This window comes from Cydia fagiglandana, chromosome 21, assembly GCF_963556715.1.
Source record: "Cydia fagiglandana chromosome 21, ilCydFagi1.1, whole genome shotgun sequence".
NCBI classification, from domain to species: domain Eukaryota; kingdom Metazoa; phylum Arthropoda; class Insecta; order Lepidoptera; family Tortricidae; genus Cydia; species Cydia fagiglandana.
The window spans coordinates 14,323,120-14,340,990 of record NC_085952.1 but is presented as its reverse complement, the minus strand read 5'-3'; the positions used below and the strand labels follow the sequence as shown (position 1 = coordinate 14,340,990).

The 17,871-nt window shown below is 33.6% G+C and overlaps 1 protein-coding gene and 1 long non-coding RNA gene across 2 annotated transcripts in view; one reads left to right on the top strand and one right to left on the bottom strand.

Annotated features, from left to right (window-relative positions):
* LOC134674984 (uncharacterized) overlaps positions 1-17,871 on the top strand; it is a 79,230-nt gene that overhangs the window by 14,624 nt on the left and 46,735 nt on the right. The window lies entirely within an intron of this gene.
* Positions 10,814-14,110, bottom strand: LOC134675292 (uncharacterized). Its single transcript, XR_010099721.1, has 6 exons — positions 14,065-14,110; positions 13,921-13,972; positions 13,415-13,485; positions 13,099-13,158; positions 12,332-12,404; positions 10,814-10,842 (listed from the first exon to the last, which is right to left on the bottom strand). It is a non-coding gene; the product is annotated as an uncharacterized LOC134675292 (long non-coding RNA).

Below are 17,871 nucleotides of genomic sequence, written 5' to 3'. Positions count from 1 at the left end.
CAAAAGGGAAAATATATTAGGTTTCGCTTTTATAAGCGAAGCTAATATATTAAAAGTATTTTTATACCCCTGGGTCGAATTGGTTTATAAAATATGGGATTGGACTATGTATGTAATTTTAATAGTATATAATAAGTTATTTAATCACTAAAACACACTGCAAGTAAAACAAGCTTTTAATTGCGTTTTTCACTTTTTCTTAACTTTTTCACCCTCGCAACACTCAAGATTCTGCTTTTCGTAGCAGTTCTATTTTGAAATCTTTCGCTTGCACTAACAAACTGTGCTAAAAAAACTTTTTTCTATATAAAGAAAATAACTATTTCTCAGAGTACTGTCACAAAAACAGGGCAAGTGCGAGTCGGAGTCGCGCACGAAGGGTTCCGTACCATAATGCAAAAAAGGCAAAAAAAAAACGGTCACCCATCCAAGTACTGTCCCCGCACGACGTTGCTTAACTTCGGTCAAAAATCACGTTTGTTGTATGGGAGCCCCACTTAAATCTTTATTTTATTCTGTTTTTATAGTGGCAACAGAAATACATCATCTGTGAAAATTTCAACTGTCTATCTATCACGGTTCGTGAGATACAGCCTAGTGACAGACGGACGGACGGACAGCAGAGTCTTAGTAATAGGGTCCCATTTTACCCTTTGGGTACGGAACCCTAAAAAAACGCTTTCAAATCAATAACAAATAAGCTAGGTAATAAGTCACGCCCGTAGCGTGTTCGGGGCTGATTATATCGGTAAATACCTATCATATTTCCCAGAATCAAAGCGACATAAGTCCAAGACCTTACACACAATTTGAAACCGTATACATAGGTTGATAAGAGATAAAATCGCGTATAAAAATACAAAATAAGTCACTCGGATTCTTGAGTTGTATGCTTGTGACATCGTACATTTAGGCCCGTTGTTATGAACATCTTTATGTCTTGGTTTATTGCTCTTATTCTGCTCACGCGCTTGAGAGAGCAGGAGGTGAGACAGATTGTTCTATTGTTTCTCTGCCTGGAATAACGGAGGTATAAGAGTACCTAAATATTAGTTTTATATGTGTAACATGTTCTTGTAAATGTAAGTTTTATATATATAACATGTTCTTGGACCCGGACCCGGATGGACCCGGATATGTCCTTAAACCACGTCCAAGACCACCGGTGGACGGGCAGCAGCGTCCCTCAAATTCGGTGTACTCGACTGCGATCGCCAACCCGCCTGCCAAGCGTGGCGATTATGGCATTCACCCCCCAAAAAAGGGGGAGGCCTATGTTCAGCAGTGGACGTCTTATGGCTGAGATGATGATGATGATAGGCGTACCTAAATATTAGTTTTATATGTATAACATGTACTTGTAAATGTATAACATGTTCTTGTTTCTCTTGGTCGGTCCCTCATGTGTGAGGATCGTGGTCAGTATTAGGGTTGCATCTGGGGCGGATGATGTGCCTCCGCCGGTTTCTGTCCAACGTCTCTGACGACCGTGTACAAAGCAGATGATGACGAGGAACGAATCACTGGATTGAGCTACATAAACCCATAGTCCTCTCCAACGAGCGACACTATTAACCGCGGATCGTAAGAGAGGCGACTGAAATTAAAAAAACACCCTAAAAATTTCAATCGAGAGGACGGGTACAAATTATCGTCTACTTGGGGGCAAGTGACTCAAATGTTGAAACCAGCGGATATATCTTCGGACCAGTGTACGGATACTGTGAGTGTTGCGTGTCGTGCCGTGGACAATAAACATTGAACATTAACGGGTAGTTGCAATTTCTTTGTCTACCCCGAACATTTTTATACACTAATTTCGGGTAGTTTAGTGGTGTTTTATTAATATCTCCGTTGACATTTGTTGGGACGTCAGTCTTTCCGTGACACAGCTGGTGCAACTCAGCTGAAACGTCGGAATTAAAGGTAAAAACAAAAGTAATTAAACAGATGATGACGAGTCTTTAACTTGATCGGTCCATCTTATTGGTGAACGACCGCGTGATATTCGGCCTTCGGTGCATTTGTTTAATAGCGATATGATAAAATGCGGCCCGATTCGAATTTTAAGATACCTACGTCAAAAAGTTACGATATGATCGGATGTGTTAGTGTCAAAAGTGCGTTCTTAAAGGTCGAATCAGGCTAATGGGTAATATTACAGACATTATTTAAACAACAATAGCGTACGGGCCGTCAATAAAGAACCCTATTTTCTTATTTAAGACCCTCTTTATGAACAATTATAGTCCATTTCAAATGCCATTTACTCCAAAATGAACACAACATCTTGAGACAATCTGATTCCGGATAAATCCTCTGAAAATATCTCTAACTCTAAATATTACGCTATTCAAGTTACAACTGTAACGCCATGAATTTAAAGTTCTAATTCGCTTGTAATTATAAGGAAGGCTGTTACTAATAAGGTTGTATGAGGATACAACCCGACATTTCTTGGCGTTTATTACAGTCGCTCGCCGAGGTAGAGTTAGACCATTATAAGTATGCAACGATTTTGATAGCAGTGCAAGTGTTGTTCGTCACTACACCTTATAAAACAAAGTCCCCTCTGCGTCTGCCTGTTTGTGTGTTCGCGATATACTCAAAAACTACTGAACGCATTTTATGCGGTTTTAACCTATCAATAGAGTAATTCTTGAGGAAGGTTTAGCTGTATAATTTGTTAACCCGTGCGAAGCCGGGGCGGGTTGCTAATATGTCATAATTTCATAGAAGATTGACATATAAAATAACACTTGCACTATGCGCCAAGCTGAAGACAGGGCGTTTTGGCGCTCTTTAGGGGAGGGCTATGTCCAGCAGTGGACTAATGTAGCCTGATGATGATGATGATGATGAGACATCCGAACATCATCTTAAAAATGTAATAAATTATCTGTAACGTTCAAGTAATATTGATAAAAGTTATGTAGATATTTAGGTAATAATTTTTTTTTTATTAATTGATTTAGACCAAGATAATTCTGCAGAGATTTTGAGAGCACACGCAGTGCAGGGTGTTATTTTAAACATCAAACTTCCATGAAATTATGGCGTATAAATGACACTGGCACTGTGTGTGCTGTCAAAATCTCTGCAGACTTTTCTTGGTCTAACTCTAAGGTTCGTTTTTATTTAGCATTAGAAAGAAGGCAAGATTTGACAGGTCTCTTAATTGAAAAACGCTTTTTTAAAATCAGTAACTATGCCAGAAGAATATAATTGATGATCGTATGAGATTCATAATCGTTACATATTTGCCGAGACTTATTTTAACGTGTTTTTCAATAAAATGAGACATCAAGATTGTTTACCTTATTTCTAATGCTAAAAAACGAACTATAAAGGATGACTCACGTTAGACCGAGCCGTGTCCGGACCGGAGCGTCCGGCTTATCGTTTTCTATGGAAAGCGTCACGTGATCGCCTGTCATGTCATAGAAAAGTAAGCGCCGGAAGCTCCGGCCCGGACACGACCCGGTCTAACGTAAGTCATACTTAACGCCACTCGCTTGGTCTCTGTAGGCAATGTGAACAGAGCCTTAGGGCCCAAATGGTCGGGTTGAGCCCCCACGTTAATTTACCGAACGACCTCCCGCTCTAAGAATATACACAATGTTTATTTACGTACGCGTCTTGGGTTCCGCCATAGACAAAACATCCTCCAGACTGAGCAAAGTCGCGCTACCCCCTCTGCCACGCATACGGTAATTTTACTCCATGTTCGAGACGAAAGTGTCTTTGTGTGACGTCCGAGTCTTTGAACGGACCAATCACGGCACGGGACTTCGCTCACCTCGTCCCGCGCACGCCCGCATTTTTGGCATCATCGGTTGCATGAAATAATTGCTCTAAACTCGGTCTAGAGGATTCCTAGTCTATGGGTTCCGCACAGTAAAATACGTCTCAGTAATGAAGGATAAATGTATATAGAACCACTTTCACTACTCCTTAGCTTTCTCGTTGTATTTTTAAGGCTGCCTTTGCCTTGCTGACTGCGAAGCTTAGTTGACTAATAACATTGGTTTTAATCCAGCTGAGAGTAGAAAAGAAAAAACTGGGCAAGTGCGAGTCGGACTCGCGCACGAAGGGTTCCGTACCATAATGCAAAAAAAATAATAAAAAAAACGGTCACCCATCCAAGTATACTGACCACTCCCGACGTTGCTTAACTTTGGTCAAAAATCACGTTTGTTGTATGGGAGCCCCATTTAAATCTTTATTTTATTCTGTTTTTAGTATTTGTTGTTATAGCGGCAACAGAAATACATCATCTGTGAAAATTTCAACTGTCTAGCTATCACGGTTCGTGAGATACAGCCTGGTGACAGACGGACGGACGGACAGCGAAGTCTTAGTAATAGGGTCCCGTTTTACCCTTTGGGTACGGAACCCTAATGAACTACATCTAAGGATATTGGTAGATTCCCGCACTTCTATTTCTCCTTTCATCTTTGCTGTCGTAATCATTTCTTCGGAAAGGCAGCCTAAAGGATGACTCACGTTAGACCGCGCCGGGCTGTAACTAGATGCACTAGCTGATCTAGTTAACATAAATAATGATTGACACAGCTGATCAATCGATAATATTTTCATAAATTTTAAAACCTCAATTATTATATACAATTGTTAATTAAAATAAATACATGTAAGTAACTATAATATATGCATTCAGTAAATTAATTTTAAATAACAGCAAAACATTCTCACGAGAAATTCGAAACAACAAACAAAAACTTAACTGAGTCAAGTTTGTAGTGGGCCATTAATCAGAAAAACTGATTCGCTGAATCCAAAGAGAATGGAATGTGTATAGAGAATTACTGTCGGTGAATTTTGTAGTCACGAAGATTATGCTGCCATCTGTTGACGCAGTATTGAAACTAAAGATGAAAATGTGTAAAAATATCAATAAAACATATATATTTACATATAGACATAAATGATTTTTATTAATTTTGGAACGCCATGTGTTTTGATCCATGTTTTTTTACATTGATGTGCATTAGAATTGTTGAATATCAAGAGAGTGGCGCCATCTGTTAGAGAGTGGCTTTGTCTTGATTTCCGAGGCAAGGGGTTTCTTTTGACTTTGCTTGTCTTATGGGATTCACATCTCTTTGCTAAAACCACTCAAGATTGGAACTCGAGTTTAAAGGAAATAAATAACAAAGTTTTTATTTTGAAGTGCGCCTAACGCGTCAAATGCGTCAAACGCGTTTCGTTAATGTCTTTTATGGTTATAAATACCCCCACGCCAAGCTGGGAACGGGTGATTCTATTTTTGTCCGTCGGATTGTCACGATCTCTGGCTCGCCCGTAGACGTTAAAACAAAGGTGTTATTTTTACGGTTGAATGTTTGACATTACGTAGCTACTATGCTGCTTTTTGTCAGACTGTTCAATTGCTAGTTCAGTGTAAATACTTACGTGTGTTTTGGTGTTTTTGTGTTTTAGAGCCAGATTAGTGTCTGATTGCACGGTCAATCAACCGAAAACGCCTAACCTAGCGGTGATAAGCAGGCTTTTCCGGGAATCCAGTAGAGTGTTAGGTCCAGGTCGCGAGAGGGGCCTGGCGTCAACCTTTTTACCTACACAGGTGACGATTATACCTCTTACGTTATCTTCAAGGTCTGACAGAGGGATGTGAGGATCTCACGTGTGGATCATTAAGAGTAATCTTTACTCACTGAAATCTGTTGGTAATTGAAGAAGCGTGGTCTTGTTATATATATTTATATATTCACATTTTATATTTGGAATAGGGCGCCTTATTCGTCAGTACCCTTGGCTACGGCCTATACTGCGGAGGGAGGCAAATTACACAGACACTAGGGTTTGCAATACCTCGGTTTTGTCGGCCGAACGTTTACAGCTTAAATTAGGGTCCCTCTCACACACTTCCCCCCCCCCCCCTGTAATACTAGAGGTTCGCTTCTAGTCTTACACATTAGAATAGGTGAAATTGGGGTAGAGTTAGGGTAGAGTCATTATTTGGGTGTTAGGGTTAATTATTATTTCTTTCTTTATTATTATTTATTCTTTCACATGTATTTTAGTTACATACAGTGTTAAAATCATTAGAGAGTTAATTGTTTTAAAATACAGAATAAATTAAAGTCTAGTTTTAGTAGTATATGGATGGGTTACTGAGGCTCGTATATTAAATATGATTTAAAGGTAATACATTTTTATATTTGGTGAGATAGGGGAACAAAGTTATTTGAGGACATACTAAATAATTTTGTTATAGGGAGCTAGTGACAGGCGAAGCAGTTCACTAGTGACAATTTGAGCTTTTCTATATTGGGTATCTAAGGGTTAAAAAGTCATGTTTATTAGACGATCGCTTTAGTATTCCATACATTTATAGTATATTCAGATAAGTTTCTTGGCGTTTCTTCTTGTCTGAAAATAGGTTCCGAAACGCAGATAAAAGTAAATATTACATAGTGTTTAGGAATACCTATTAAAAACAAAACAAAATAAAATAGGTATTATTTAGTTTAGAGACCCGACTTCATCCGAGGCGTGACAGTAGATAAAGTATGTTTGTACGTATTAATTTTTGCAACATTTACATATGCATATTTTCCTTTAGCTAGCTAGATTAGCGAATGGATATAAAAGGAAAATATAATTACAAACAACAAGGGCTTACACTACTGTTCATGGTAACTGGTCACGGTAGGGCTCGGTAGAAGATAAATTCTAAAAAATATAATTTATTATTTAATTTTTTTTTTCATATGATAGTGTTATAATATAGAAATACAGTAGAAATATTTACAATTACATAGGGTATTTTAGGGGTAGTATTTTAAATCCAAATCTAATCAGTCTGCACATAAAAGACGAAGGGTACTAAGGTTCACAACGTATTAATTTCACTAGACGATCACATGGCCAAATTTATTAATTTTTATTTATTTATAATTAATTCTGGATGAGTTTTATTAAAGTAGATTAGCTAATAGTGGGTTAAGGTACATTTTTGGTGCCGTGACCAGGATTAAATATATGAATAGTTTGATACATAAAGTAGCCTTTTTGGCTACATTTTTGCTGCCGTAAGAAAACTGGAATGTGAACTGATTTGATTTGGAGTTAATTAAATATAAAATAAAATATTTCTATATACTAGTATCTAAATAAATCAAATTCTCTTCCTCTGCTTCATTGTACTGACGTAGCTTGCGAGTTAGGGACTTACATCACCTGAAACAAACATAAAAATACGTTAGTGTAAATAGACAAATAAAATTACCTAAAAATACGATGCGTTATACAAGTCCAAAAGAAAATAGGGGGCGATAGTTAAATGTTATCAATCAAATATATGCATATTTGTATATGTACGGACATATACTTATATGTATTAAAATTAAACTATTAATACAGTGTAGAAAACCAGTGAAAGTTAATTGTTTTAAATAAGTGTTAAATTAGCGTTATTTTATAAAATTAAAAATAAGTGTTAAATAAGTGTTTCTTAAGTGTTTTAAATAAGTGAAAAATAGTGTTAAAACAGTGTCATAAAGTAAATTAATTAACTAAAAATATATTAAAATGGAGAGATCTACAAGACAGCGAAAGGCCGCAACCAAGTCTAAATCTACACGTCAAAATATACAACAAACTACGCCATCTATCAAGAGAAGCACTGTTGATCGAGTTAATCAAAAAGCACGAGTAGCTCGTAAAAACATAAAGAAGAAACCAGATGTTAGACGTGGATTGTTCTATCATTTGCTAAGACAGACCGAACAGAAAATGACAGCGGGGCTTAGTCAACTACGTAACGAGCTTGCAACGGCAATTAGTCCTGTACAAGTGGAAACTATAGAGACTGCGGTTACAACATCGGAGCAACCAATGGAAGATACAGAGCATGTTGAAACAGTTTCAGGCAGTGAAAAGGAGCTTTCTACTGAAGAGAAGAAGACAATCATATACAATATTAAAAACACTAATATTGAACGTCCCAAGTTTGGCAAAACTAAATCGCATCCAGTGACATTTCTAGAAGACCTAGAATTTTATCTAAAAAGGGTCGTAACTGATGGAAATGAGATAGAAGCGGTTCTCGAATGTTTAGAGGGAACAGTTCGCGATTGGGCCAGATTGTATAAAGACAGGTGGACCAGTGTAGCAGAGTTCAAAGCCGATTTTCTGAAAACCTACTGGGGGACACACGAGCAAAATGAATTACGTAGGAATATTGTTCATGGAGTTTGGGACAAAACAAAAGTAAATAGTATGCATGATTATTTTGTGCAAATGGTTGGACAAGCAAAAATGTTGACATATGTTATCTCGGAGAATCAATTAGTGACTGATATAATGAGGCACTTTCCTCGTTATATACAACAAGCGTTTGCGTCATCAAAAATTACTACTATCTTTGAAGCTGCCGAGTTTCTACGTGCGATGGACGATGTAAACAAACAAGAGCCGCGAGCAGTACCATCAACGTCGGGGGCCTCGAAACCATCCAATCAGCCTATGAGAAAAAATCAGACACAATATCAAAATTGGCGGAAACCAGAAGCAACGACAGCTGTTATAGAGCAAGAAATTGTTATCGACGACTCGGAAAACTAATATCTGCTGATAAAAACGTCCCCGGGTCAGCTACAGAAACAGATGATAGGGTCAAAATTCTAAAAATGATGTATAAAATGAATTGGTTGCCAGGCCAATTGTTAGGAAAAAATAATAATGGGTTGCGAGCGCCAATAGAACTAGAAATAGTCAATGGTGAGCAAGGAGTGGGATTAGGTTATAGTAATTTAGAAACGATACAGTTAATAGGGTTACATGACTTAATTAACGTTTTAAAATTAAAAAGCGAATTGATCGAATTTGATGTAGATGACGAATTTATCGCGTCCGTGTTTGAGGAAGAAAAAGAAATACCGGAACCAAGTTCGTTTAAGAGTGAAGTAATTATACGTATGCGAGATTTTCTTATAAGAGCTTTGCTAGATACAGGTAGCGATGTGACGGCTATGTCTGAGGAATTTTGGGAGGTTGTAAAAAATAAATATCCTGAAATACCTGTAATGCCGATCAAGCCTTTTAATATCAAATCAGCGTCGGGGCACAAAAGTAAAGACATTAAAATAACAGCATTGCTACCTATCGGTATAAATGACTTACAGATGGAAATCGGATTTGTAGTAATACCTAATCTAAGTTTTCCAGTGATATTAGGATTTGACTGGATTAAGGAAAATGTAGTATCGATTGACCTAAGAAAAGAGAAGTGTGGAGTCAATATCGAATATAAAGGTGAAACCACTTGGATACCATTTCATGATCGATATAATGGATGGCAAGATCAATGCAGCATAGAGTCGTCAAACCAACCTCAAACGCAAGTGACATGTAAGGTCGGAATAACATTAGTAGAAAGTGAGAAAAAAGCTTTACATTCGGTATTAACAAAACATAAAACATTATTTGACTCAAAATTAGGCAGGGCTAATTGTTATCAACATGTGATAAAAATGGAATCACATGCACCTGTAGTAAAGAGAACGTACCCCGTGCCATATGCGTATCGCGAGAAAATAGAATTAAAATTACGCGAATTAGAAGAACAGGGAATTATTAGTCGTTCACAAACTGAATATTGTAGTCCGTTAACATTTACATTAAAGAAAGACGGAACAATAAGAGTCTTATTAGATGCGCGTGAAATCAATAAGAATATGATTTCTGAAACCGAAAAACCAACTTTACAATTGGACGTATTAAACTCATTTCACGGAGCGAAATTTATAAGCGTAATTGATTTGAATAATGCGTACTTTCAAATACCACTATCGGAAGAAAGTAAAAAATATACAGGTTTCAGTTTCAATGGGAAATCTTACGTGTATAACGTGTTGCCGCAAGGGCTCAAAACATCTGTGGGAAGTTTTAGTCGTGCTATGGATTGCATACTTGGTCATGACGTTCGTGAATTTTGTGTCAATTACTTGGACGATTTAGCCATAATTACTACCGGTACCTTGCAACAACATTTAGAACACTTAGACATAGTGTTGGGAAAGTTAGAAAAAGCGGGCCTAACTTGCAATTTAGAAAAATGCAAATTTCTATGTAAAGAGGTGCACATGCTAGGATATATAGTATCAGTAGATGGAATAAAGACCGATCCGGATAAAATTAAAGCGATTCAGGAATTTCCAGCTCCAAGAAAAATTAAACAATTAAGAGCTTTCTTGGGATTGTGTAACTTTTATAGAAGATTTATCCCTAATTATAGCGAAAATGTACAATCATTGTGTCATTTATTGAAAAAAGGAGTGACGTGGCAGTGGGGCGTCGATGAACAAAAAGCTTTTGAGACAATAAAAAGGACTTTCGTAGATGTTATTCAATTGCAACATCCTGATTTTAGCAAACCTTATTATTTGCAAACAGATTCCTCAGGTATCGGTTTATCAGGCGTACTTTATCAACTTGATGATAATGGGCAAATGAGAGTTCTCGGGTTTCATAGTAAATCTCTAAGAGGGGCTCAGTTAAATTATTCGACGACTGAAAAAGAATTTTATGCCGTTATTAATTGTTTAGAAAAGTTCGAAACTTATTTGAGAGGTACAAAGGTTATTATTCAAACGGATCATAAGGCTTTACTGTTTGTCAAAAACTGGAAATTATATAATGCGCGAGTAATACGTTGGATCAATTACTTAGAGCAGTTTCAATATGAAATTGAACATATAAAAGGTAAAGATAATATAGGTGCGGATGTGCTATCTAGGTACGTACCTCAAACTGATCTTTTGCAGGAAGATAAAGTACGGCTGCCTGAGATTCTTTATACTGAAACAGAAATAAATAAAGAATTGATAAGTAAATTAAAAAAGGTTAAAGAATTACAAAAACAAGATCCCGAAATTGACGAAATAATTCAAGGCCTAGAAAATGGTGATAGTAGTGATAAAATCGGTCGAATAATTCAAAGATGCTCGTTACAGGATGGTGTATTGTACTTCACTCCCGATAATAGTTCGAATAAAGTTCTATTTTTGCCAAGAATGTTAGTATCGGATATTATAAAACAAATACACTTAGAAATGGGTCATCAAGGGGCTTACAAGGTCATAAAATACATAAAAGACAGATTTTATTGGAGGGGTATTACGCAAGATGTTAAAAAACTAATAAGAACTTGTCATACTTGTCAAATGGTGAAAAATGATAATATCAAACACGTAGGACCGTGCAAGTCAATAGTGAGCAATGATATCGGAGATTTAGTCATGGCAGATCTTTATGGGCCTTTACCATCAGGACAGTTCGGAATGAGTTATATTTTGGTAGTTCAAGATTCATTTAGTAAATTCATCAAACTATTTGCGTTACGGAAGGCTACAGCGTTATCTGTGGTAGTTAGTATGAAAAAATTCTTTAAAATCATTCAACCAAAGGCAATTTTAACAGATAATGGCTCGCAGTTTATTAGTGATCAATGGAGGCGTTTTATGAAAGAAGGGGGGGTCAAAACTATATATACAACAGTTAGAAATCCTCGCCCAAATACGACAGAACGCGTGAATAGGCAACTTGGAGTATTATTCAGGACTTACTGTGAAAAACGACATCAAAGTTGGGTGAAAATATTACCAAAGATAGAAACTCTATATAATAATACGTTTCATGATAGTACAGGGTTCACTCCATGTGAAATAATGTATGGTCAGCCTACGCAATTAACATTTGACAAGGAAATTATTAGTCATATGAAGAAAAACATAGCGGACATTAGGCAAAAGGTTAGAGAAAATTTAAAGAAAGCAGCTGAGATAAGGCAGGCAAAGTTTAATCAAAATTATAGACTGATTCAGTTTCAAATAGGGGATTGGGTTAAAATAAAAAAATTAAATAAATCAAATGCTCAGCAAAAGATAACAAAAAAGTTCGAAGCAATTTATGAGGGACCTTATGTAATTGCAGCAATTCCCTATCCAAACGTATATATTTTAGTAGATCCATATACAAATATATACCGAGGTAAATACAATACAATACATTTGTCAAGATATTATAAAGGCGAATTTAGTAAAAATAGCTGATCCGGCAAACGTTGATTTAAATGTAATGTTTGACTGATATTTGTTAAAGACTGTATTTTTATTATTATGTATTAGATAAATGAATTGTTATGTTTCATGTTGATAAAAAGGTTTGTCTAGAAAATAACTGTTAAAAAAAATAGGTTAGATATTATAAGGATAGGTGTATTAGACATTGAATAATATTTTTAAATTTTTATAACATTGAGATTAATGACGTGTTTAGATGTACTTACCAAGTTTAGAGTAGTAGCATAGAGGTTTTATTATGATGAGTCGAGTGCGAAGGTGTTGAATGTTGTTTTGTAGCTGAAATCATTAAGAATTTTATTTTATTAAATGTAAAAAAAAAAATATACATAATTATTATTGTTATAAAGGTTATAATAGAAAAAAAATGTCAAATTAGAATAAGTAATTTTTTGGACTAAGTAATATTGTTATAGAGATTTTTAGTAGATGTTATAAAAAAAAGTGTCGAATTAGAATAAAGATTTTTTAGAATTAAAGAAAAAAAAATGTAAAAAAAAATAAGTAGGTAGGTTAGAATAGGGTCTTCAGTCCACATCCGGCATAACAGTAGTCCGTATGTGTGAAAGTAACACTATTCACATATACAAGTCGTTTCATGCATATACAATTAGACTAGGTAACTAACTTTGGTTTTGATTTTGTAATAACTTTGATTTTGTGTAATGGTAATTATCATTTATAAAAAAAATATATTAAATTACAGTAACCTTTTAAGCATGTATTCTAAAGGGTTGGACTACCTTATGTTACCCGAAGGCACAAATAGCGGTAGTGGATTTTCTTTAAAAAATATATATATATTATTATAAAAATTAAATAATTAGTTAAATATATAAACAAAATATTTTTAAAATAAAAGTGAGATAAACAGTAAATATTTTGAATTCATTAGTTATTCTGAAAAAAAAAAGTATTAATTAAAAATAGTATCATTATTGGTATGTTAATAACAAGTAAGCATTTTTATTACCTTAAAATAAAAAGAAGGGACAGCATTCAGCGACACTCGGTCTCTTGTCATGTGGAACATCTGAAAAATGGGAAGTATTCAGTTTAGACAGAGAACATAGATGTTTTGTAATTATTTTGGCAGACATAAATTTCAGTGGATGAAAATTATCAATAATTATTAATTAGACATACATATGTAATACTTTAAAAAAAAGTAGTTGGAAAAAAAATCATTTGAAAAATAATTGGAGTAAATGTTTCATTATTGTGATATAGTTCATTAAAATTGTTTTATTTAAATAAAAAAAAAATTAGGTTATGAAAAACATACTTACTTAGAAAATGATGTCTCATAATTAGGAAGACTAATTACATATAATCATCTTACACGAACGCCTAATGTATCCTGAAATCATATTAAGTAAAAATTTAAAAATCTTAAATTCAAAACAAAAGTTCTAAAAATAGCTGAAATACATCGTGAGACGCATTCAGCCACTTATAAAAGATCGGGAAAAAAAAAGGTTAGCAGGTACTCCTTTAGTGTGTGTGACGACGCTTTCATGTCGTGTTAGTGTAAACAAAGATTTTAAACGAGAAAAATAATATGGTGTAAATCAATGAGTTGGATTTACTAATCATATATATACGTTATGAATAAATAAAATGACACTAAAATAGTATAACAGATTAAATGTTAAGTATAAATTAGCACTACGTAATACATACTATATACTGAAAGTTCTGATCGTGTGATACCAAATTGATATTCCTAGAAAAACATTGTAGTTTATATTAAAACAAAAATGTATGATAGTAGAAAGAACAGAGTATTACTTACATTAAATAGGATCATCTATGTTGTCTAATAATCCGGCTTCATTTATGAGGGCCTGAAAAAAAAAATTAAAAATTAAATAAACATTATTAAGATTCTATGGAATCTGAAAGTAAAATAAATGTAATTCAAATTAAAACAACTTACATTGAAATCCAGCGGAGGTTCTTCGTCTTCATCTACTTGCTCCGGGATATCAAATAATAAATTTTGTAAACTTGGTGTAGGCTGTAAAATAAATAAACATAGTTAAATGCAATAAACATGTTTATATGTACAACAATAACATTATTGATTTCTTAATCATACATACTTCAACATTAATAACAGCGTGGTGTGGAGACCCCGGAGCTGCTTGAATTATTTGTATAACATATCTGAATTGTTGTCCGTTGGCTACTAATTTTTTCTATAACAAGAAATATTTTGTTTTAGCGTTAAATAGTATTGTGATAAAAATTTACAGATTATTAAAATAAAATATTTGCCAAAACATTGATATAATATAATAATTATGTAAATAATAATATAATTATGCAATATAAATATAATTAAATAAATGTATACAAACAAAATTATATACCCTTAATCTGCGGAGACGGTCCTTGAAATTCCTGATTTTCTTGTTTAACATTTCAAAATTATAATGAGGTTCGTCATTCATACACAGTATTAAAAGATCTAGACGGGCAAGCTCGGTCAGAAATTCATCACCATGATATAAATTGTTGATGTCCCAAATTATTGGAAATTGCAATATCTTATAGTCAATTTTTTAAGTTGCATTTTTAATAGTGTACACTTCACAAACACAAGCTAACACTTCAAATGAGGGTTTTTCGTTGCGTATAGTATAACCAATTGACAATTTGAAACCTATGGTTTGTGCCAGGGGGCGCCACTGTGGACGCCATAGACAAAGCAAGGGAAGTACTTATAGTATTCACCAATGATGTTGCTAGCAAACAAATTAATTGAAATTGAATCGTTTACAATATTTAAACTTGGATTTAAGTAAATATCATTAAACACTGTCATGAAAACATGTTGAGGTCATAAAATTTAGAAAGTTGAAATCGAATCTATCGATCGTATAAACAAAGGACCGTTTAAGACAATAGAATTACAAGGAAGGGTCATATTGAATGCACATGTTGGAGTTTGTAGTAAAAAAAATCAGCCAACGGTTCGAGGGGTTTTTTACCTGCTGTTGAAATGCGTGGTGTTTTGAGTACAAAGTTAGAGATAAAGTGTTATTTAGTTAATTTAGATAGTAAAAATACACACAATACATATTGAATAAATATATAATGAATAGTGATTTAGATTGAATACTGATTATTCAGCAAAGGTAGAATGCCGAATAATTGCAAATATTTGTAGCATCTCTAGTATTTATAGTGTAAATGTACAAAATAATAACATGTTTAGAAACAGGCTATATAAAATATGAAAAAATGGTATTTTTGAATATAACATAAATACTTTAACCTGAAATTTGTTACATTATCATAAAATATGAAAACTATATATAAAAAATATGAAATTAAATATTTATCTTATTCTGCATATATCAAGAGGAAAATCTATATTTGAAGTTATTACTTTAAAAATAATATTATATATAATAATAAATAATTTATGCGAGAATTGGTGATAAAATAATACACGTGGAATATATCATACAGAAACATGGCATAAATGTACAAATTTAACGAGTTAATTTGTATAAATAAATAATTAGATAAGATATAGAATTAAAAAGTAAGAAATACATTCAAACTTACCAATTATTTGTTCAACAGCAAAATACACTATAGCATTACACTTCACAATAGCACTCAACTTCACTACATCGGGTAAAATTCAAAACTGGTCAATGACAACGGACAGTTATGCGACGCATCTCCCTATTATCATTTCCGAGACGCATCTTTGCGGGGTTGCCATAATAAAATAATGAGTTATTGTATTACCATAGTAAGATATAAAACGAAACGTTAACTAAGATAGTATTAACGTTATTTCAATTGTTTTTTTTAACTTTAAAATAAATAATTTTGCAAAAACAAATTCTGTTTAGTATTATTATTATTAAATAGGAGGGAGATTGGGGTTATGTCAGAAACATTGTTTTTATGTTTCATAAAAATTTAAGGTTTATTTGGTACATTTTATTATGATTGCAAATCATTGACGTTGGCTATCTGTAGAAAGGGCCTAGTAAGAGTTGAATGAACTGGCAATTGAAAGGCAATGAAAGATTATTAACTGATTTAATTATAATAATAGATAGATGGACATTTGTTAATTTTGCAAGAAGTGTGTGAAATTTTGTTTATTTTGTAAGAATGATTTTTACGGTTAGACAAATGTTAAATTGCAATCAACCTGGATTTGTTGGTATTTTGTTGCGAATAATACACAAAATAGTCAACAAATTCTTATCAGTAGGCTAAAATCGTATGACGATTCGACCCATTTCAAAGGGTAGTTTTTGTTGACTATACACTCCACAAGAAGCTAAGACCATGACTAATTACACACCTCATCGTGAATAAGATCTTTGATATCAAAAGACGATGATGACATGTCAATGAACATGCATTATCACATTATTATTTGCGAAAAGAGTTATTGAAGCATTATTTTTAAATATATTTTATCGAGTTATTTGAGATATGGTTTTGTATAAAAAATGGTTTTAAGTTTTTTTTTTTTAATAGAAAGATAGATAGTTGTATTAAAATGTCTACAAGTAGGACTTATTTTCATATATTATAATGATGAAGTGTTTACAGTAGTGTAGGTATTTATAAATTAAATGTTTTTGTATGTGTTTCTTTATAAAGATTTTCAATGGGATTTATTTACAAACATTACATAGTAGTTTTGATTTAAATCTATGTTATGTTTGTGAAGGTAATATTTTGATACAAGTATCAGGATATTATCATGGTATTTTTAGGTTTCATTAACACTTTATTATTAATATGGGAGTAAGTCTGAAGTCAAATATCTTGTTCATGTATGGGACATTTTCCAAGAAAACTTGATTGGCAGGGGTGATTTGGTAATGGAATTTGGATTGAATTTTGATTAATGAAGTATGAGTATCCTAGTACTTATATCAAATGATTTTTCTACTTTGTGAGGGGAGGTTTTATTGGTTCATTTATTAACCGGACAATGTGGTTAAGTCGCCGGATAGAAAGATCCATAGACTAGGATGAAACCATAAAACCGAGCTACTAGAGTTTATTGGATTCACGACCCAATACCCTAGACCGGCAGGAAAATCGTGACGAAAAGATAATCATAACACATTATTAAAATTCAATGATCTGGGTTTCATATTGGATCAATCACAATCAATGAGTATTGGTTTTAACACACATCATACACCACACGTTTAGTATACAAGGGAGGGAAAAAGGGGATAATACCAACAAATTAAGGATATAATTTTCATTTTTTTATTGGAATAGGGTCCGAGAATTCTACATGTATGTGTATACGCATACATTGCAAATTCTCGAGGGGGCGACTGTAACTAGATGCACTAGCTGATCTAGTTAACATAAATAATGATTGACACAGCTGATCAATCGATAATATTTTCATAAATTTTAAAACCTCAATTATTATATACAATTGTTAATTAAAATAAATACATGTAAGTAACTATAATATATGCATTCAGTAAATTAATTTTAAATAACAGCAAAACATTCTCACGAGAAATTCGAAACAACAAACAAAAACTTAACTGAGTCAAGTTTGTAGTGGGCCATTAATCAGAAAAACTGATTCGCTGAATCCAAAGAGAATGGAATGTGTATAGAGAATTACTGTCGGTGAATTTTGTAGTCACGAAGATTATGCTGCCATCTGTTGACGCAGTATTGAAACTAAAGATGAAAATGTGTAAAAATATCAATAAAACATATATAT